Source organism: Bactrocera neohumeralis, chromosome 2 (genome assembly GCF_024586455.1).
Source record: "Bactrocera neohumeralis isolate Rockhampton chromosome 2, APGP_CSIRO_Bneo_wtdbg2-racon-allhic-juicebox.fasta_v2, whole genome shotgun sequence".
Classification (NCBI taxonomy): Eukaryota; Metazoa; Arthropoda; class Insecta; order Diptera; family Tephritidae; genus Bactrocera; species Bactrocera neohumeralis.
In genome coordinates this window covers 57088663-57112243 of record NC_065919.1, presented here as the reverse complement: position 1 = coordinate 57112243, position 23581 = coordinate 57088663, and the positions used below count along the sequence as shown (strand labels likewise).

General features: G+C 32.6%; 1 protein-coding gene across 4 annotated transcripts in view; it reads right to left on the bottom strand.

Annotated features, from left to right (window-relative positions):
• LOC126751769 (aminopeptidase N) overlaps window positions 1-23581 on the bottom strand; it is a 161200-nt gene that overhangs the window by 28144 nt on the left and 109475 nt on the right. The gene's annotated exons all lie outside the window — the stretch shown is intronic.

Below are 23581 nucleotides of genomic sequence, written 5' to 3'. Positions count from 1 at the left end.
TATTTGTGTAAAAAACAAATATTTACCAAAACGGAAACAAATATGTGATTATAGTACTTGTTTTCATCGTTCACAACTGATAATCTTGAGATAAATCTTCTCGTAATCCCTGTCAAAAACTATAAACTTCGAACACAGCTGCTAACTACTAAAACAAATGTGTTTAAGAGGCTTAAAATCATAAGACAATCAATGACTAACGCCAAAAACCGCAAGCTGTGAGCTCACACGCAATTCGTAAGAAATAGTTTGGCTAAATCAGAAATTAAAAATTAAAAGTAAAAATCAAAACAAAATTGACCTTGAATTGGTATCCAACTCATTTTCACAGAAGTTGGAGTCGGAACGCCCAAAAATCAATAAAAACAAAAGCAACATAAAAAGTGATTTATTTGTATATCTACATATATTATTATAAAAAAAAATATAGATAGCCGATATGAATAAATTTAACGAAAGAGAAAATGCTAGATCTACAAAAATGAGTCAGATATTTGAATAAATAAAAAAGCCAAAAAAAGAAACTAAAGATGCTATCAAACACCGCCGATCGAACAATCCACGCCTCATTGATTTTGCAGCGGCAACGAACCGAGCAATCGTTTAACCAACGACTACCTACCTACAAACTTACAACCACGGAAAATAAAAAAAACTTAAATTTTGTCTGCTTCATGGGTATGCCGACATCGCTCACATTTGGGCATTAAGTTCTTTGCCATTCACCATCGATTCAAGTTCAAAGTCAAGACGGTTTCCGTTTCGGGAAAGCAGACAAAGCGCATTTTAAGTGGCACACATACAACATTTACACGAACAAAGCCGAACTAAAGGTCATTAAAAAATGTATGGGATATGAGCTTTAAAGTCATTCGCTGAGCTAATATACTATAAAACAGCTCATGCTTTGCCTTTATAATGCGAAATAAATAACACCATACTTATGTACTTATATAATAATGTATGTATGTGTTTACGAGTAAGTATGATAGTCGTCTGCGCCGGCGCATTGGAGGCGTGTTCAAATTCAAGTCTCATGAGCAAGTATGTGCATATATAAAGATGCCAATGGTTTTAGTTGAGTTTGTTATGATAAAGAGAACCATTCAGTAGATCGCGAGTTCCTAATTAAGTTTTTTTTTTCAAAATTAAATGAAAATTGCTTTCTCGGAACGTATCCTCTATGACCTGAAGCAAGAAAGGCAAGATACCTAAATACTCCCTAAGGTTCATTAACCATCAACCCGAAAATATAATGGCTTAAAACAGTCTAAATGTTTACCCTTGAAACCACAAAGCCGCACAAAAGCTCATGGGAGAAGTTCGGCCCAATATCTACCAAGCCTAAGCACCATATAATTACAATTAAATAACAGTCATATATAAGTAGGTGTGCTCGTACGTTTGTGGTGGCGCATAACTTAACCACGCACCAATGTAATTGAGATGATGACAAGACGTCTTGCAATGCCGATCTTGACATTAGTGGCATTTCTTACGGTTGGAGAAACACCAAGAAAGCAACAACAAAAGAAACTTGCATTGCTAACACGCGTATTAAGTTCCAAAAAAAAACATAAATACATATAATTTAAAAACCCACAGAACAGTTTGCAATATTTCTATACAAATTACTGTAATTCGAATGCATGTAGGTACACAGCACGATTCGAAATCGAACACCTTACTCGTACCAGTGCGTTTTCTTGCCTTTTGCCTTACGTCTGTCAACTCACAGCCGTCTCGCATTACAGTCGCGGCTCAAAGTCCTTATTGGAAGTCGATCGTAGAGTAGTCTGCGCCGTTAGTTCATTGCACTAGCCTGTGACTCATTACATGTAATTGCAAACGATACTGGCTAATGAGTAAGTGCTGAGGAATTGCGCACGCCTTCGCCACTTTATTTGTTTACGATCACTGATCGGCAATTAAGAGCTTGCTGGTTAGGAGCGCGCCTCTTTTCAGAGGGTATTGTGGTGTATCGTTCCGGGCCTTCTTTTCACACGTTTGCAGAAGTGAGCATATCTATAAATATACGGCATTTAATAGCGCGGTTATTTATTGCAAATATTTATGGTTCAAAGGCCTTTCCATAAGGTGATCAGCCGATAAGTATTCGCTGCGCTGTGTTGGGAATGTTTCATGTTGCAAAAACTTTTTTTTATATATTTTTTGAGCATGTGAGAATTTTAATTATATAGTAAATTATACTTGTACTTATAAAAGTGGAAACTGGTAATCGTTAAACTAAATAATTATTGGGAGCAGAAATTTTGTTTCTGTTTTTCGATGACTGTTATATGAAATTCTGAAATATCTCACCAGCCTTAGTTACATTTATAGTCAAAAGGCATTCCACGAGGAAAAGGGATATATTTTAATTAGTATTAAATTGACTTTTAGCCACAGAATGTTGCGCAATTTCTTCAACTTGGAAACCAATTCATATTAGCAATGATGAGAGGTTCCGAAGCCCATTAGGAACCTAATTTTTGAAACCTTTTAAAGATATGTATATGAATCATATAGCATTATAATAGTCCGAAGGTGTCATATAATAGCAAATACCATACAAGCTGCAAAAGCTTTTGGCGACACATTAAACTTTTATCAGGTCTCGCATTATCCTGGTAGAACGCTATACCATTTTTATTGATCAAATCCTCCCTTTCTTGTTTGAATGCATCACTTTTAAGTTGTTTTTTGAGTTATAAACCCAATAAATATTACAATGTCAAAAACATATTAGTCAATCTTTTCTTATATGATTAGTTTTGAAGATACTAGGGAATTCCAATGGCAGAAATTTCAACCAATGACTTCTCTGACAATCCCTTTATAAAAATTTGTATTATTTACGTTTAAAGTGCTAAAAAACATATAGTAAACACAACACAATAATACATCATATAAGTGGTTTTGGTGCAGAATGATCTCACCTACTCGGTTTATATGTATGTTTACAAGTATTATTCTAATGGGAGCCCAAAAGCTCTGATAACATCTAAAATACCGCTGCGTGACGTTTTTTGAAGGTTATAAAAATCTATACTACTATTTTATCAACAACTTATCAAAACAAAAAAAAAAAAAGAATTTAATGTAGATGAGTGAAATACGAGTACTTGAAGAGTGCTTTGGCATGCATTCCATAAATAATGATAAAGAATGCTGCAATTTGTCCTCTTTAATACGGTTCATTACGAATTTCATTTATTTGAAAACAAAAACGTTTGTTGTTTCTCAGTGAAAATGCAAATGCGAGCAAATATTGTACTTACATACAGTTGTAATTTGTGGGACTGAAATAGAGAAAAACAAAGTTTTGCAAACTGAACTACTATTGAATTATTTTTTTGTATGAATTATATGCTAAAAGATTTCCATTTAAAATTTTCTTAATGTTTTTTATTTTTGCGCTTCTTGTTTTGCTACGGCCTGCATATTTACATAGCATATAAACCAATTAATTGGCGGTATTGGCGCTTCAAAAGTGCAACAAGAGAAGAAAAATCTTTTATTAATTGTTTTTAAACATTATTTATTAAAGCCAAATGGAAAAATAATATAATCTAACAATTTATGTTGCAATTAAAGGCGCAATTTCATACTCAAAATTAATTTAAGAAGTAAAAGTAGCGAATGTAGAATTATTTCAGAGAATACTAATTTCATTAGAATTAAATAATTGAATAAAACTACAGCATTTAAGCACTTCAAACCAAAAAAATAAATATATATTCATTTTCAGTGCTAAATTTAATGTGAACTTTTGTGCAGATACTGTGTGCATACTTTAGCCGTGTGCCAGGCGCCAGGCACACGTTTATTTTTACCATTTAAGTGCAGTTAAATTAATTTTTATGCGCTTTTCGTGCATTCAAGTGAAATTGTAATGAAGCAAACAGAAAAAGTTGATTGTAAAACAAAAGAGGAATGCAATCAATTGATTGACAAATGGCATTTGCCCCTTTAACACCGCACAACATTTGATGGCAGCGGAATTCGGATGGGTGCATGCGACAATGAGTTAATCCCGTTGTAGACATGAAAGTGCGATAAATGCATTTGTTTTGGGTCGAGGAACAACGTTGGTGTTTTGTTGATTGACAATTGCAATTTTTGCTTTCCACTAAGTGTTCAGCACACTTAGCAACAAATTCACTGCATCGATCAATTTCACTCAAGAGTTGAGCTTTTTCAAGTGCAACATTGACGCACTCAGGCATAACGATGAATTATGTCATAAAATGGTGCATTTAATAGATTTGTTTATTTGAGATTGTCATCGATCGTACTTTTCAATTCAGTGTGTTAGTATACATATTTTCTTTGCTATTATTTCAATAAATAGTGGAAGAATTAAAAAAAAAACGAATATTCAAAACTTAGTCTCCCGAACTATTTGACCAAAATTACATCGAACAATATGCGAGGTTTGTAGAAATACTTATTAATAAATGTGAATTTAGGTTTTATATAACAATATTAGCCGCTACAATCCATGACTCAGGCTCTGGTTCTGGTGCAATTTCACACACTATAATCCAACTTCTACATATATAATACTACACAATACTTGTATTCTACAAAGTTACCATATTTGAAGCTGCAACCGACAGTCTTGATACTTCTTCTTGATTTGAAAAAGATTTAGTTAGCGCCGCTGTGGAAATTTTAGCAACGAGAGGCCTTATTATAACCCTTTTTATATTCATGGCCTCGGCTGGTCTATATGTACACTTGAGAAAACTCTTTCCAATTCTGAAGCAATAGTTTGGTCAATGGAGTAACTTTTCTATATAATAATTCACAGCAAAACGCTCATGAAACAAATATTATGTTTATATTAATGCAAAAATACTTAATTTTTCAGCTTTTTTTTTATACAAAACGCAGAGCTTCGCAAATTTTTCACACGCGAATCGGAAATAAATGCGCAATATGTAAAATGACAGCGGAAACGGGACAAGGCAATTACAAAAATAGTGCTGCCATAGTGAAGAAATAGGTCTATACAACATTCAATAGGTTTTAGTAATATAGTATTATGAATTTTGTAAACAAATAACTAAATTGAGAGAAAATATTTTTACTAAATAATGTAAAAATAAAATTGAAATTAAAACAAAATTTTGGAAATAAAGATTTAAGTTTATTACAACTATACCTTTATGCATTTATAATTAATGTCTAATCGATCTGCCTTTTTATAAATTTATATAATATTGCCCTATAGGATTTGAGTGGCATAAAATAAAATATGTTAATGAAATTATAGTATCGAATAATAACATTATTATTATATATTTTTTATTCCAATATATAATTCGTATATATTAAAATTTAATTACATCATTACTTGACTATTTGTACATAATTATATATAAACATAAATTTAAGCATTACATATTTAGAATTTCTTAATTTTTGCATTCTCCCACTCTATTGTGAACAGCATAAATAGCAAGCCAACAATACAAAAACAACGCTATGCAATGTCCCGTTTCCGCCGCCATTTCAACTGTTGTGCAAAAATTTCGGACGCGCTCGTGTAAAATTTGTGAAAATAGTGAATTTTATCTTTAATATCAAAATAAATTAATTGTTTTGTGGTAAATATCAATCCTCTAAGTGTATTTTAGTGAAAATATATGAATACAAGCTGTCTTAATCAAATAATTGCTGAAAATGCATGAAAGTGCCGCGAGTGAGCTGCGCAGGCAAAGACAAAAGTCGACAGCGCTCTTGTGCGTAAAAGTGTTGTGAAAAATTAGTGCTTACTATAAAAATCTCTATTTAATGATATGGATTTCAACATTATCTTCATAGAAGGTAAGTCTTTTAAGAAAAAAACAATATTAAACATGTTCTCACAATTCTCAAATGGCCGTTTGGGCAGAGAAGCGTGCTGGCGGCAGCGCTGCTTTGGTTGTAGTGGGCTTCAAAACTGTACCACTGTATATTGGAACAACAATACAATATTTTAAAGCTTATGCAGTAATGACTTGCTGGAACATTTGTTATTTTGAATAGTGTTGTAGTTGTGATCAGGTGTAAGAAAGTTTTCTGATTATTGTAAATAATAATTGTAATATTAGGGTCAACTGTGTTTTTGCGTAAATCAATTAAAAACAGAAAGGTGAAAAAACTCATACTAATACACATACATACAATACAAATATTCGTAACTGAGTTGGAACAATTTTTGAATTGCCCGACAATGTACATAGCTCCAATTGACCCACTTATGGCAGTAATAATATTATATACGGATTTATATGTATGTATAAACATGTATTGGTATTGAGAGTTTGTTCTTGGTAGTTCTTTTGAAATATGATAACAAAAAAATTCACGACTTTCACGGCTCTCCAACTGCACGCGGAAGCTAAACCTTCTCTTCGATAACAACAACGTACGTAAGCGATTGCAAAATTAACTGTGTATGCAGTCTTTCTTATCAGTTTGTATTGCTCGTGAAAACAAACATATGCGCTTATCTTAACATTTCGTATGACTATGCAACAGCTTTTAATATACCTTAATATTAGAAGTATTTTTTTATGTAACTCGCATTGCATTTTCGAGTATGTACTTTCGTTGTTTACATTGTAAATTGGTGCTTGTAAAATTGTGTATGTACCATTTAGGTGTAACCGCAAAGATAACCTACATTTTCCCGTTCTACTGTGGCGCACCTACATTTTTCGGTTGACGCTTTTACATTACTTTCTAAAAAGGTTTATGTATTCTCTGTTGGAGTTTTGATGAATGTGTTTTAGAAAAATTACACACGAATTTTCAATTAGATTTAGTTATGATTAAGAGAGTGATAATTTTTTTCATAAAATATTCTATCAAGATCAAATTTAAATGCAGTTTTCGATATTCTCACTGTAATTAAGGTTTCAAGTGGTTCCACTGCAAACTGCACAAAGCCAAATGTATACTCCAACTGTTCTTGATTACAGATATAATTCAACAATTAATTGCCAAGTCATGCATAAAATATCGAAATAGATTATTTTTGAAGCCATAATTGCATAAACACTTCTTTATCAATTAACACAATCAGTAACGAGACATTGATTCATTTAAATATAAAGAGTTCTTTATATGAATAAGAACATGTTCAAACCAACGAATGTGTGCTGAAGAATGATAAATTACTTCAACTGTTAAGGAAAAAGTGAAAGCAAATTTGAATAATGCATTTGAATGCTCATGAGTCCAAACATACATACATACATATGTACATACCATGTAATTGAAAGCACAAGAAAAACCTACATACATATTCACATAATTGAACGTCTCTTGTGCCCTGCCAAGTAATATCAGTTATATTTATTTGTTGTCCCGCTTTGGTTGGAAAACATTATTTTTCGTTTCCGAAATAATGATAAATTTTAATAAATATGTGAAAGCTTATTGAAAAGCACGCATCAAAAGTAAGAAATTGAAAGTGCATAATTTATGTTTAGCTCCATACTTATACAAAAATACTTCACGTTGTAAATATGTATATTCGTAATATACTGAAGTTCGTTGGCAATAATTCAAAACTATTTTTGGTAAAATGTAATAACCATAATTTATAATGTTTGAAAGGTAAACATAAATTGTAAAGTAAATGAATATTTCAGCAGCGAATTGACAAATTATTATTAATAATATTAAAACTTTTGAAGACAAGTGAAATCAGAGGCTTTTTGGTTTTCGTAGAACTGCTAAATAATTTCGTAGACCGTATTGAGTTCAAAATTTAAAAAATTGGTACAGTGAGATCTTTTTTACTTTATGTATGTATATAATGTTTTTGAACGACAATTTTGTTTCATATGTTTAAAACAGTAAAATCTGTTATACGATAATAATCCATGCCTAAACAGAATTTATTATAAACTGAATTTAATCGGTTTTTTTTAAAAAATCACAAAAAAAATAATTAGCTATTTTCATTAAAACATTTTTTGTATATAAACTTTATGGACCAGTTTTACCCTTTTTTTGATACAATTTTAATCTTCATTTGTTTTCCAATATAAAAATTTTGCTATTCATATTTAGAAAGAACAAAAAATATAATGTTCTCTTAACACTGTCGTTTTGCTTTATGCCAGTTCCCTATCTTCCCTAACAGAATAAGCCCGGATTTATAAACGACCAATGGACTGCTCTGTTAATTTCAGTTTTCAAAATTATTTCAAGTTCGTTTTACCCCGTCACAACAACAACAAATATCAGTATAACATATGACCAAAAAGCCTTTTACCTTTCAATTTCGTAGAATCATATTTTCTTTTTATCAAAATCAAAAAAGAAAATATTTTCTTCTATCAAAGATATTAAAAATAAGTTGTAAGACACATGATGAAATAAAAATCAAATGCTGCTTACTAATATTAGATTACTCAGAATTAAACATAAAAGCTGCAAACTTATTTGATTTATATAGTATAAGAATGTATGCATTCGTCTCGCATCACCAAGCTAAAAATTGCTTTGACTTTGACTTTGTCAGCAGATTCACTGTACTATATGTGTATAAATAATCAAGTGTATGATAAGTAAATAAATCATGAAGTGAAAAACTCTTACTAAATATGTATAAACGCAACATCAATAGCAATGAGCGCACGCTTTTGTTAAATTTTTATTACTTTCAATTCATGAAAGTGGCATTTTTCGATAACCTTCAATGCCAACAAAGTTATCGCCTCATAATGCGCATCTTCCGAATAAGAAAAAAGCAACAACGCACATCAAAGTGCAACAGCTCGGCTAATGCATTTTCGCAGCCAATTTTCGATTAGTTGTGCTGTGATTCAAGCTTGTTCAGACCAAAGTTGTTGTTGCAGTTTCGAAGAAGAATTCGATGTTTGATAAGAATATATAATATGTATGTGTGTGTCGGTAAAAGCTGGGGTACGAGTGTAAGTATTTATGTACATATGTGCCTACCAAAACTGCGTGACGCGAACTGTTGTTGCACGCTTTTAAAATTAAGTAAAATGATAGGTATAGATATGTATACAGTACATAATTGTAACAGGTCGCTTGATAATTTGTGCCCATCAACACTTTGGGGTTCTGGTGAAAGGAGAAGGCAAATTGTTGGTGTCAAATGACATGTTTGCTGTCACCAGCAATTTTTTCCTCTTTATTCATCACACATATATACATACATACTTTCTAGGTATTATTATTATTTTCTTTTTTTTTACACTCTTTCCTCGTAAAAAACTGGCTGGCAATTATGTTTTGGTGTTTAATTTTTGTGACCCATTTTTTTCTTTATTTAATAAGATAAGTGGTTCCGTGTTCTACCCATAATTCGGCCACTCAGCTTTTACGTTTAGCAATAAATACTGGATAATGAATGAAAAAATTATGAATGAATTAATAACGTACTTGTTGGCTTTATTGCGAAGCTTTTTCTTTTAACGCAAGTGCAATAAACCCCTAAATCGGTTGTTATAATGAATGAAATGTGTTTAATATGAAATAATATTTGCTGAATTGGTTTAGTCGACAACTTTTTGCATGTTCATTGACATCAAATGCCGGAAAAAGGGAGTAAATTTATGAAATGAAATATAATTACATACATTTTTTGTTTTAAATGTAAATTTACGGTTTTGCACCTCTGAACCCACACAAGTACTATATCAAATATCAATCATATTTTTTATACTCTAATAATTATAGAATATAATGGAAGTATAATTATATTTTTAACCTTACCGGCAAACTCGATAACTCCTATTTTTAACTGTATTCTGTAAAGCTATTAAACACTCATAACGTACTGTCAGATAAAGAACTGAACCAGAGCCATGGTACCGCTGACTTTTGCACGAAATTTCATTAACTAATGGGAAACTAATGATTAGTTAATTACCGAAATTTTTAAAATTCTGAAAACTCCGTTATTTTCAACCACTTTATGTTACTTTGAAAGTGATAACTTAATAGCCGATACAGCTTGAGTTAAAAAATCTGTACACATATAATATCTCACTTTTAAAAATAGGCAAAATCAGTCTACATAGTATATCTTCTCCTGGTCTTATAGATCTAATAGAAAGTATAACATATTTACTTAATTGATGAGAAATTTTATTCAAATTAACTGATTATCTTAGGCTAGAATGTTTTCGCCGTTCATACCTTTGAATAGTTTCCAAAACTCTAATTTGAGGGTATAAAATACTGCATAAGCCTCATTATTAACCCAAAATAAATTCAACGTTAAAGATAAAAGCTAAAATGAAGTCAGCGTTAAAGATTGAAGGAGTATCAGTACTTAACTGGTCTATCTATAACTAGGTCGTACTATACCATCATGAAACATATTGGAAAGGAAAGATAAAAAAACGAAAAGCAAGTAAGGAAATTAAGCTCGGGATTAACCGAAAATTTCATATTCTTTCAATATAGTTAGTTATATGATGTTCAAAAAGTATACATTTGTATATATGTATATATGCCACAGGGAAGAACGGTCAATAAGGAATACTACCTGCAAGTTTTACGCAATTTGCGTGATGCATTCCGCCAGAAACGCCCGGATTTGTGGAAGAATAAAAATTGGCTTTTGCACCACGATAACGCCCCTGCTCACACATCATGCGGCGAGTTTTTAACTATAATGACCGCAGCCACCGTATTCCCCAGATCTTGCCCCCTGTGACTTTTTCTTGTTCCCTAAACTGAAGAGGCCCATGAAAGGACGACGTTACGCTTCTCTTGACGAGATAAAGACGGCATCGAAGGAGGAGCTGAAGAAGATAAAAAAAAATGATTTTTTGAAGTGCTTCGAAGATTGGAAAAACCGTTGGCACAAGTGTATAATATCTCATGGGGATTACTTTGAAGGGAACAAAATAGATATTCATGAATAAATAAATAATTTTTGAAAAAACACAAAATTCGCGATACTTTTTGAGGGTCTGGGGCAAGTTTCCACGCTATTTTACTCATCCTAAGCACAAAGATGCACCGTTATAATAAAAACAAGATCTCTCAATTTTATTCAGAGAACTCACATGTTGGCCGATATATGCGGTAACAGTTACCCGAAATCTTTATATTAGGTATATCGAGGCTAAGGGAAGAATGGTCCAAATTCAGCCCCTTTCTAATGCACAGTCGTACTACTCTATATATGTACAAGTATATCGAGGCTAATGGAAGATTTTTCCCGATTCAACCCTTTTGTTATGCACAGTCATACTACTATCAGGAAAGAATTTTTCTGAATTAAAATTATATATCTCATACATTGACCGATATTTTCGGTCAAAAGTCACTATAAGCACTGGATAAACATATGATCTTTTAACTGGTTCTTGATTTGTATACTGGAAAGTGAAAGTTTCAAATGGAATTTAGAGTTGTGTTATATGGGAAGTAGGCGTGGTTATAGCCCGATTTCGCTCATTTTCATACTGTGACGTAGTTGAATGTTAAAAAATGCTACGTACCGAATTTAGTTGAAATCGGTCGAACAAGTCCCGAAATATGTGATTTCAGCTAAAATTTGGCGGTGCTACGCTTATTGTACAATTTTGACTCTGGTTTCTGCTTTCTCAAAATTTTTTGACCACTGGTGCCTCTTAATACTGCGATCCCCTATACCAAATTAGAGTTTTACATCTCAATTTAGTCCTTAATTATGATAATTTACAAGTTTTCGGTGAATGGCCATCTATGAACGCCTTCTTACTTTTTTGGAACATGTTGCAAGAGTATAATAATATACGTTTCTGTGGGTGGTGCTAGCCGAAAATGCAGCGTTCGTTAGAGCAGAGGTACGCGATTAAATTCTGTGAGAAACTCGGTAAATCTGCGACAGAGACGTTTGATATGATCAAGCAGGCTTACCCTGATGTTGATTTTGGAAGAAGTGGTGTGTTTCGGTGGCATCTGGCCTTTTTGGATGCTCGGGAAGGGGTCGCTGATGAAGACCGTGCTGTGAGACCAGCGACTTCGACAAACACCGACCATCTGACTCGTGTGCGCAAAGTTTTGAACTCAGACCGTCGATTAAGTTTTCAACTCCTCAAGAGATTCAAACGAAGGATCAATCTGGACCGGCAAGACAACGTAGCCGATTGGAAGTTGCACTATGACAGTGCTCCGGCTCACACCGCCTTTCTTGTGAACAGCTACCTAACCAAGGCCGGCAACTCAACGCTTCTTACAGCCCAAATGTGGTTCGGACTTTTTGTATTTCCTTGCCTGAAAAGGCCAATGAAAGGAAAGCATTTTGAGACGACAGAGGGGATGCAAGCAGCATGCACCTCTGCTCTTAAGGCTATTTCGGAGAATGCCTTTCGTGACGCCTTCAATGTTTGGAAATCGCGCTCGCAGCGCTGCATCGTCGCTGAAGGAGCGTATTTTGAAAGTTTTTAAAGAACTGCAACGATTGGTTCAATACATTATTTTTTTAAATCCACTCAGTCCTATTACTTTCCGGACAAACCCTGTATATGCAGATCAGCTGTAACTCAGAGATATCGTTTTCAGTATTTTAGTTTTATATAGTCTTATGAGAAGAAAAAAAAAACATTAAAGAATGCAGGGACTCTTGTACGAGTAGCATTAAGGCATGTGTGGTTCCCCATATTTTAATGGTATATCATTATATCGAATGGGAGCGGCGCAGAATAATTAATTAATTTTCTTTTTTTTTTTGTTTATTTTAATAGATTATCAAACCTCGGCTTGCCACATTTTTTAAACTAATATCTATTAAGACTTTCCTCCATTACAAGCACGAAAATATAATTACAATATGAGAAAAAGAAGGAAAAGAAGGAAAAGGGACTAAAAAGATCAATAACAAATAAAAATAAAAATATTACATATATTTTTTTAATAAAAAAGATTAAATAGCAATAAGTATGTATGCTCCACTAAACCAGCAAATAATCATAATCAGATAATTAAACTGTAAAATGCATTTCACGTGTGGAACAACTACTTTCGGAATGTCAACATAAAAGAAAATGAAGAAAAACATGTTTTTTTGTGCAGCAATAATCATGTTTGTATGTTTGAGGCGTTTTCAATTGCATTAAATTACGGCAAAGAAAAGCAAAAGTAAAACGCACAAAAACTGAATGCGCGCACACTATATTTCAAAAACACGTACATACATACACACATGCATTCACGAGCACTGACGAAAAATGTTAGAAAAAATTAAAATTAAATGAAAAGTGTGCGCTGATAATAAAAACCATAATTATGCTGGACTGCAGTTAATTGAACATTTCGAACGAGTGTACACACACACACACATACTTATGTACATACATGCGTTTGTATACACGCTCGTTGCGTTGCACCATGTTGCGGGCTGAAATGTTGCTGAGGCATGTTGCTGGAGTTAGGCAATAACAGCGTAGACATTTTGTTGCTTTTTATGAATGGAAATAATTATGTTTAAGCGGTGCGAATGCGAAATGCGCGATTTTTTTGCTAAATTAAATTGTTTGCAAGAGTAAGCAAGCGACTTGGTATTTTACAAATGTCAAAGAGTTTATTTGATTTATGAGTACGCTTTCAAATAATTGGCTTTACGTTGTTATATGTTGTTTGTGCAATCACAAAATTTTTGCTAAAAACTTATCTATGTAATATTGAGTTAAATGATGGTATATGTGTGTAATCATTGGGTGCCTGTAACTACTACTTATTAGTGTTAAATATAATTTAAGTGATAAAGTTGTTTGTAAATTAACAGAATTGCTAAATTTGTATAAGAAAAATTATGGAAACATACCGTTATTTTAAAATTTTGTTTCGAAAACGTTGTAATATACGGCTTTTCTTACCTGAAATAAAGAAACATTATATTTGTTTAGTTAAACATAATTCAGAACATAATTCTTATTTACTATATAATAATTATAAATAAAAATGTACATATAAACTTTTATAACGGTTACATGAAAATATTTGAAGGAAATCAGTTCAAGAACTTCAATCATTGTTTTTTGTTTCAGATTGAGTTTTTATAAACTCGTGACAGCGTTATAGCCTTGACAGACGGCAGCGTTAATCCGGATTAACTGCGCACTTAATCAGATCCAAATTTGTAGGTGACAGACGGCAGCTATGCGAGTTTGAAACTCTCATAAACAGCTCATTGTCCTTTTTATAATATTTTCAATGAAAATTGATAGAAGATAAACATTACGGTTGTTAGCCGACCAATTTTTACGAAACCATTTTTTATTACAAAAGCATATCAACACATTATTTTTAAAACTGCATCATAACATAGAAGTTTAATTGATATTATATTGAGAATTTAATAAACAGCTGTCAGGGTTGCTTGTATTTCATTCACAATAGATGAAAATTGGCCATTTTTAACAATGTTGCCAACGAAAATCTCACAAACTCCCTAAAATTTTGAGAGTTATTTTTGGATTCAGCAACGGAGTTAGCTGTGGTAACTCCTGAACTAATCCCGAAAAATGCAATTAATCTGGTTTAACGCTGCCGTCTGTCAATGCTATTAGGCTACTCTTTAACACGACCGTGTTAGGTATGTTTGTCAGGTTATGATCGAAGGAATAAGAATTTCGATATTCTGAAGTGTAAATCTTTTCACGAAACTGATATTTTTCAAAAATCAAAATTTTTCTAGTCCTTCGAATATTATCTTTATCTTTATTCAACAATTTTAACACATTTTTTATATATTTTGTATTGTATAATTAAAACTCAAGCTTTATTTAATAACGAAAGAAATTTTAAATGCGTTCTTTCCCTCTTTGACTGTTCTCAAAACAATTATAATGTCGAGAATTCAGGCGACTAGAATAAAATTAAAAAAAATTATCAATTATGAACAATTAAATGAAAATATTATCCTCCCTATATTTCATCTCATGAGAGTAACAGTCAAACTTTATTAGTTTTGTGCTTACATTCTGTATATTTATGCATAAATAACACGAAAGCAACCCCATATTTTTGGAAACTAATTTTCCAACGACTATAAACAAAGAGTTTATATGTATACTCCCCAACTTTCGTCGCAATTAAGCAATTGTTTATAAATACCACATTGAATTGTTGACAAAACTCTTTTATTTGTTAAGGCGGTGTTTGAAAAAATTGGTTTATTTGTTCGCTTTTAAAAGGTTGGTCTGGAATATTTGGTTGTATATATTGTAATTTATGTTTGGAAATAATTGCTTAACTTTATACGCAGAGCTTAAAGTCTCATATTTTTGTTTGTGATACATACATACATATGTATATAAAAATGGTGAGAAGTAATATTTTGTTTACGTTTTAAACATTTTTTGGCAACATTGTTCAATGCAAGCATTAATAAAAATGTTAGATATTTTTCATTCTTCTATAACGCGAACTCTTGAATTGGCAATAAAAGTCAAGTTTCATACAAATTTCTTTCCATAACTTAAAATCTCTCTAACTTTTTTGTGGATTATGGTGATTAGTGTTAGGGAAGTTCAACTGTATGTCCATACCATACATACATATGTACATAGCTACATACATATGTACATATGTATGTGCATTTAACGAAAAAATCCCTTTAATTAATTGCAATCAATACGCGGCGTAAATCAAACACCTTGTGACACACCTGAAGAGAACACCAACTGCTATGTTGATTTACTAATTAGCTTTGTTTGTTTGCATGTATGTGCATGTATGTGCTTGCACTGCATGTAAACATAACAGACGCATATGAGTGTAAACACGAGCGCCAACGAACGTGCCGACACATATCCGGCGACACAATGTATGCACTACTTGGAATTGCAGCAGTGCAACGGTGAACGGTACCTTCAATATTTACCTTTCAAGTAAAAGCAGGAGCGCACAAGAAACTATAGTAAGTGATATAATGAAATTAAACAAACAACAGAGTTAGGTCAAACGGGAGAAAAGAAACAACAATATGAGTACAACAAATATTTGTGAGATCTACATAACCGTGCGCCATATATGGAAAGCAGAGAACTGTTGCAGCAACAAATGTGTGCTATGTAAACAAGCAGCGCTGTTACTCATAGCAGCAGAACAGCAGAGTTGTTGTTCGGCGCTTCCGTTGTGCTTTGCATTGGCAATTTTTATGTAAATCAAGATTTTGCATGGCAAACCATTGCAGAAAATCCGCAAATGCAGCGCAGCTGAGGGAGATGGAAGAAGATGAGTGCGTGAGTGGCGTTGAAAGGTTTTCGAAATAATAGATAATTTCTAGTTTTCTGATTACTTAATAGTTACTTATGCGCATGCATATCTTCTTCTTAAACTACTTGTATGAGCAACTGTCGTTCATGCAATGACTCGCAAGAAGGATGTGGGCGTGGCTGTCTGCAATAACGGCAACAATGCTGCAGGCAGTCATACAAGTTTACGTACACATGTGTACGAGAACATGCAAATGAATATATGTATGTACATATGTATGTACATACCTACATATGTATATACGCGACATCTGCCTCCTGTACATTTTGACTTTTTGTACCTCCAGTCCAGGAGGATGCCAGCGCGCATAAAGCCTCATTTTTAAGGTGAAGTCGCACGCTTTTGCGCTTTTCAGCGTGCCGTCAGCTCGCTTTATGCTGCGTTGCACTTCTATTTTATTACAAATGTTGTTGTTGCTGTTTTTACTGCATCGCTGCATTGCAACTGAAAATTACCATGCAACAAAGAAAAGCTGCTGCTGCCGTTGGCAATCGCTTTTATGGCCATTTTCGTGTAAAAGTAAATAAAACTGTGAAGTTTATTGCCGCACGCTGCCGCTTGCCGTAGCCGGCGAGTTCATTGAGCAAATCATTTTTTCCTTTTACGCGTGTAGTTTTTAGTGTCTTACATTTCTCCGTAGAAGGCTTGTAGCTCTGCTGCTGCGCCATTATTGTTGTATTAAACGAAATGCATTTGCAGCAGTGCGTTCGCTTCCGCAGCACTAAAAAGCTGTTTTTTTTTTCTTTTTTTATTTTGGTTAGTTTTTCTTTCGCTGTTGTTGCTGCTTTTAAAGTTTATTCCTCCAGCGATGTTGTCGATTTGAGAAATGAAGTTGCTGTTTAGCATTAGAATTTCAGGCCATTGCTGGTCGTTGTTTTGCATGCCGTTTAGCAATTTAAAAGTAATTACCATAATCGTAAAACTTTGCAGTTGGTTTAATTAAAATGCGTATGAATAGTTTATTACTTAAATGTATGGCTGTTGAGTGTTAGAAAACATATAGGGTGATCCTAATGGTGGTTGCTATTAATTATAGGTTATTTTCACACAGAATTTAGCTCAATATTATAAAATATACATCCTAAATATTCTTCGAACTCAGTTCATTTAAGATTGCGATAAAAAGAAAATGCTGCTTTTAACCCCATTTTAGTGCGCTCTAAAGAGACATAATAAATAATGCTCAGAAAAATAAATGATGAACTTGAAGTATTCGTGATTTTAACCGCGTTAAGGGGGTATTCTGGTCTAGACGCATGAATTTTAGGCATTTTTTAAACTAAGATAAAAAAAAACTAAAAACATTTTTTCCATCCATTTTTTTATATGTTTTTTTATTGACATTTTAATAATATAAAAAAAGTTGCAAGAAAAAAAAACCAAAATTCGTCGAGGGTCGGTGGAGTTGGGGCTTCAAAAAAACGAAGCGTCCTGGTCAACCCTTGTAGAGATCTAAAACACAAAAAACAAGAAGATTCTTCATTAGTAAGGATGTCGTTATCGGGTTGACCGTTTCAAAAAATAAAAAATAATAATAAGAAAATGCCGTCGACTTGAAAAAAAAAAAATTTTGACCCGATTTTTTCGACCTTTTCGAATTTTTTAAAAATACTTCAAATCAAAATTTTTGGAAATCCAAGGCAGACACGATAGAGCATTGTATAAAGAAGATATATTCCAAATTTCAAAGGAATCGGTTCAGTAGAACTTGAGATACCATGTCAACCACCTCAAAAAAGTAGTTTCGAGAAAAACGCGTTTAAAGTTTAGGAGACAATTCTAGTGAACACGGACGCCACGTCACAAAATCGGCTGTATCTCCGAAAATAAGTCGAATTTTGAAAAATCCTTCCAAGGTCATATTTTTGAAACTCTAAACTTTCAAAATATGCAAAAAAAAAAAACGATTTTTTCAAAATCCTAGACCAGAATACCCCCCTATTTTATTAAATGTACTTTGTTGTGGTTCTTATAGTGGGAGTAACCGATCTCCAAGTAATTGAGCAGGGGTCCTATTCTGTAACTCGATTCGAAAAAAAGTTTACTCGAATTCGGATTTTTTATATTCTGTAACTCGATTTTCGGATTTTCAAGCCAATTTTCGAATAAAATATTCGTTAGCTTTTGAGTTGTAGAAAGCAAAAACGAAAATTGTACGTATTTATTCTGGCACAGGGTGGTCCAACTTTCACATAATTATAAAGTAGATCCGAATTTCGAATAGAATACACTTACGAATCGAGATACAGAATAGGGCCCCAGACTTTTGCTGAGTTGATCATACATGATCTTGGATATAAATTCGGGTTTATTACAGTTACGTAGACGTGATTATCATATGAATAGCAGTTAACGTGTTATCAACCGTTTTGGTTATGCTAAAGTCCTAACAGTTTAATGTTAATGAAATTAAATCAATTTTACCAGGTAGTGCCAGAAACACAGAATAGGTCTTAAAGAAGGGTTTCAGCTGGGACAGCTTTAAATATAATAACAGTAATATACATATGTATGTATGTATCAAAAAACGAGTTTTGTTTATATCTTTAAGTTTTTAAGATAAATCCGTTATATACATATGTATCACCCTGTGCTGATTCACAAACAATTAAAAAGTCGCCTATTTGCTTTAATTTAAGAAGGTATTTAAATTATTTTATGAAAAAGGCAACAATGAACAAGAAACATAATCAGCAATGATAAAATGAAAAAAATATATACATATGTATATACATATATAATGGTATTAAATGTTCTAAGAGCCTTTCGATTGAAATTGTAGATAATGTTGCTGAATCCAAGAGCAAATATTGCTTTAAAAATTTACCAAATTTTAAGTTAAAATGTTCGGTCTTGTGAAGAAAATCTTTTTCTATCAGGGCACATTTTTTTAGTATAAAACTATTCTCCTATTCATACTATATATATGTATATATAAGAACTGGCCATGCGTTTCAGAAATGCATCGATTTGTTGCAATTAATTGCGGAAATCGCAGATGGAAATTTCGTCTATAAGTTTTTCTTGCGTTAACTCGTATGGCAAACATAAGCCGAGCTTCTTTTTGTATTCATCCTTATTTCCATGGTTCCAAACGATCTTTTGTACAATGGTTAGCTCTTTGGCAAGCGAAACAGTGCTTTCAAGACGATCGGACCTATGGTTTCTTTACTTTATCGATCAATCAATCAATAATCCAATTTTCGAGTTCTCAAGTCGATGTTGATGGTTGTTCCGGATTAACCGCTGATTTTTTCCTTTTAGAATTCTTTTGATAAATCTATTTTTCATCGCCAGTGACAATTCGATGCAAAACTGATTTTCTTTCGTTTTTTTTTTGAGGCAAAATATCATAAGTGTTTTTTCGGCTTTCCATTTGTCTTTCAGTCAATTTGTGTGGCACACATTTTCCACACTTTTGGATCTTTTCATTGTATTTGACTCAAATTATCATCTTCATCCAATATTGCTTGTCTTCAGACTTTTTTCGTATTTAAACAAACTTTACTGAGGATTTTATTTATTTTAATGCTGGGGACAATAAGTTCAGTGTACTTGGTATCCAAAATAACTGTAACATATTTATGTTCAATATAATTGCTAACAATAAGTCAAATGACTCATTGCAGTGTAAAATTTTAAAAAGTATACATATGTGTAAGATTTTTTTGTAAAAAAAACATCAAAAAAAAAAAAAAAACAGTCCAAAGCGGGTTGAAAATCATAAAAAATGTAAGTTAACACACCCAAATTGAGCAACCTGTTAATATTCAGAGGCATTACTGTAGAATATTTACCTGCCGGTATCATTTTATACCCTTAGTCATATCTATATACACATACACATACATTGGCAAATAAATGTTTACAACTGTAGATATGCAATCTGCAAAAGTTCACTAACCGCACAAACTATTCTTTTTTTCGTTTTTTTTTTGTTTTTTGACCGCACTTGATACGTCTAGCGTTTGCGCTTCAATTAGCTAACAACGCCAATAACAAAAGCAAAAGAGCGCGGGAGGCCTGTGGGCAAATGAGTAAATGAGTAGCTGTATAAACATTGTGTGAGTTGGATTTCAATTAGGCCAACGCCTGCGAAAACAAAAACTCAAAAAATTAAAAAAAAAAAAAATCACTAAACCTCAACTCACCTAGTTTTTAACAGGAGATTTACAAAAACCGAAACCGGTCAATCGTAGCGGCGCGGCAAAGTTCTAATAGCAGGAAATAAAAGAATTCGAAAAAATACATGTTTTTTGTCGTCTGAAATTGGGCTCTGCAAAAACTTGGTATTCAGAGGGAAGTATTTTCTAAAGTTCTGTAAAAAATATATGTGGATTAGAGTAACGAAATTAGCGCAGGTGAAACACCACACCATTTCTATTATTTCTTTTATAACTATCTAGGTTAATGTAATTAAATGTATTATTTATGTGAATTAGGCAGGTTCTTAAATATAGAAAGATAAGTTTCAAATCAAAAGAATCTTTAGGGATCTACCCCTGGGCAGTTAGTACCAGCTGTTGTCAATTTACCTAACCTTTTGTAGTGTCGAATCGAACAAGCTATTGACATAAAAATTTTCGTAATTGGAACTGGTTAAGGCCTGTCGCAAAAGGGTCAATGAGAATAAAAATATTGATGTGATTGAGGAGATAAATATGACAATATAAAAATAGCTTTCTGGATCACCCGAATAAAATACATAATTATAATAAAATTTAATATTTACTTTGAAAACTCTCACTGTACTTTTGTAATGAGCGAGTTGAGCGTTTTATTCAATCATACTATTACACCGATCAACACTTTTTTTTTTAAGACTATGATATTTAGCAACTTTTCTTATTATAACTTAAAGCAAAAATGTATAAAAATTGTCAAAATCAATTATTTTTGCCGAATAATTGCAAAATTACTCTTTTTTTCTAGAAAAGCAAACTTAAATCAGACACTAATTTTGCCTCTAATGGAAGATATCGAGTAAAGAATTAATCTCAAATTGTTTGTTCCGAATGTTGTAAAATGCTCACGGTGATTCAGTTCGGTCTAAAATGCAAGCATACGCGTTATACAAAGCCTTCAAAGGCGGTCGAGAGATCGTTGAAGACATGCCTCGTTCTGAACGATCTTCGATATGTTCGAGTGATGAAAATATTAAAAAACTGAAGAGTATAGTGCTTGAAAATCATCAGGCAAGTGTTAGAGAGATGGCAAGAGAGTTCGAATGATTTTGGTGGATATTTTGGGTATGAAGCGTGTTCTTGCTCGACTCGCTGACCGATCAAAATCATATTCTTGTATGGAAAACTTTTATATTTGACGAGATATCTTCAGGAAATTTGGCACGGATTTTTATTTAAGGAAACGGTACAATCTTTCTTTGGCTCATTGTAGCATTTAAGCATTTTAGGATGATGAAAATCAATTCTAGTATGGTATAAAAGGTATTATAGCTTCGTTACAACCGAAGTTAACTTTTTTTCCACTAATTAAGAAAGTAGTGTGGTCTTTTCGAGAGAAAATCTCATTGGTCACACATTCTTATATCATAGCTCTCACAGTGCTAATTTTTTAATCGATTTATTACACGACTTTTTAATTATCATAAACATATAATCATATTGTTTTATATATACATAAATATCATATATTTTGTTAAGAAATCTGTTTTGAATCTTATCTAAATTATTTGAAATTGTTTTGCTCCAAATTTGTCCAATAGGTGTAGCTCCGGGCACATACCTAGTGTCTGTTGAAGAATAATTATAGCAAATTGTGATTAATCAAAGGTAAATAAAGCTTGTGGGCGATGTACGTACATAGATGCATACAGTCTAGCTGGGGGCTGGGTGTAACATAAGGTGAGCATTTGCTGTCCATGACGTCAGCAAAATTTTGTGAATTGGACTTTGGAGCAAATAACACGTGCGCAACTAAGTATAAGTATGTATGTGCGAACGAATGATTGCAGGAGTTTGATGGAATGATTAAGCTAAGGTGTGCGGGAAATGAAATCACTGATTAAAAAAAGCAACTCTGTGTACTATATACGGTTTATTTTGAAAATTTCATTAAATGTTAAACGGAGAAAGCCCACGATACTAGAAAATTGAAAAGAAAGATAGTACAATTTGTTTATATGTATGTATCTGTAAGGAATGGTTTAGAAAGTGAAACGATGTTTTTACGAATGGCTTTAGTGTCGATGTTTCCCCTACAAAATTTAGTATTTACCTTAAAGAAAATAATGGTGTTCGGCTCTTGCGATGCATTCACCATTTATACCATTACAGATATCGGTGGTGAACGCTCAGAGCTATTCGAACCTTCGATTGCTCCATTATAATTGTTCCAGCTGTTAAAATTTACAACTATTTTTTCTGCCTTGCTTTCCCTTCACTTTTAATAATACATATGTACTTCTAGTATTGAAGTAAATCTTGAAAGCCTTTTTGGTTAATATATATACATACATATGTATAATAATATCGACTTACAAAAAAGTGTATTTTTACGTGTTTTATTACAATTCTTACGCCTTCAAAATAGGTTCTTGAAAAATGCAACCACGTCAGCAATTAAACAAATAATGGTCCGTAGACCAGTTTCTACTGAATATGAGATAAAACCACATTAACCAAAATATGTCGACTCGCTCTAGAAGCGATGTTGAGATCTCTCTGTTATTTCTCTATTTTCGATAATTTCACGATCTTTATTGAATGCTTTGTACCTCTTATATACAAGTCTTTCGCAAAAAAACTAGACTTCCAAAAGCACTTTTCCAACATTTTCAATGATTCTGTAGCTGAGTTTCCATTGGAAACATGAAATTTCAAGCAAACTCTTTTTTAAATTTTTTTTCCATGCTTAATGTTCTCAGACAAACTTTTCGAGATCAAGCTTCTCACGAACATAAAAAAGCTTGTAACAATTTAGAAAAAAAAAATTTATTAATTCGGTTTGCACTTTAAGTGTAACAGTTGGAATCAAATTTGATTAGATGGTAAAACAAAAACACTATGTAATGGATCGTTTCGTGAAAACTCAGAGTATCAAGCAGTTGAAATAAATTGAATCAGACATTGTGTTTAAAAAGGAATTATTTTTCCTAAAGGAAAGTGTAGATTTCGACTCTGAATATTTCGAATTCTGTCAGGGTAAATTGATATAATCAGCATTATAATACAATGATCAAAAAATAGTAAGACTTTTTCCATAATTTTCAAATTCTTAATTTGTTCTTCAAAATCTTAGTCGTCCCCTTCAAAGTAGTCCCTCTCAACCCGTTACACTTGTGTCAACCTTTTTTCAGTCCTCGAAA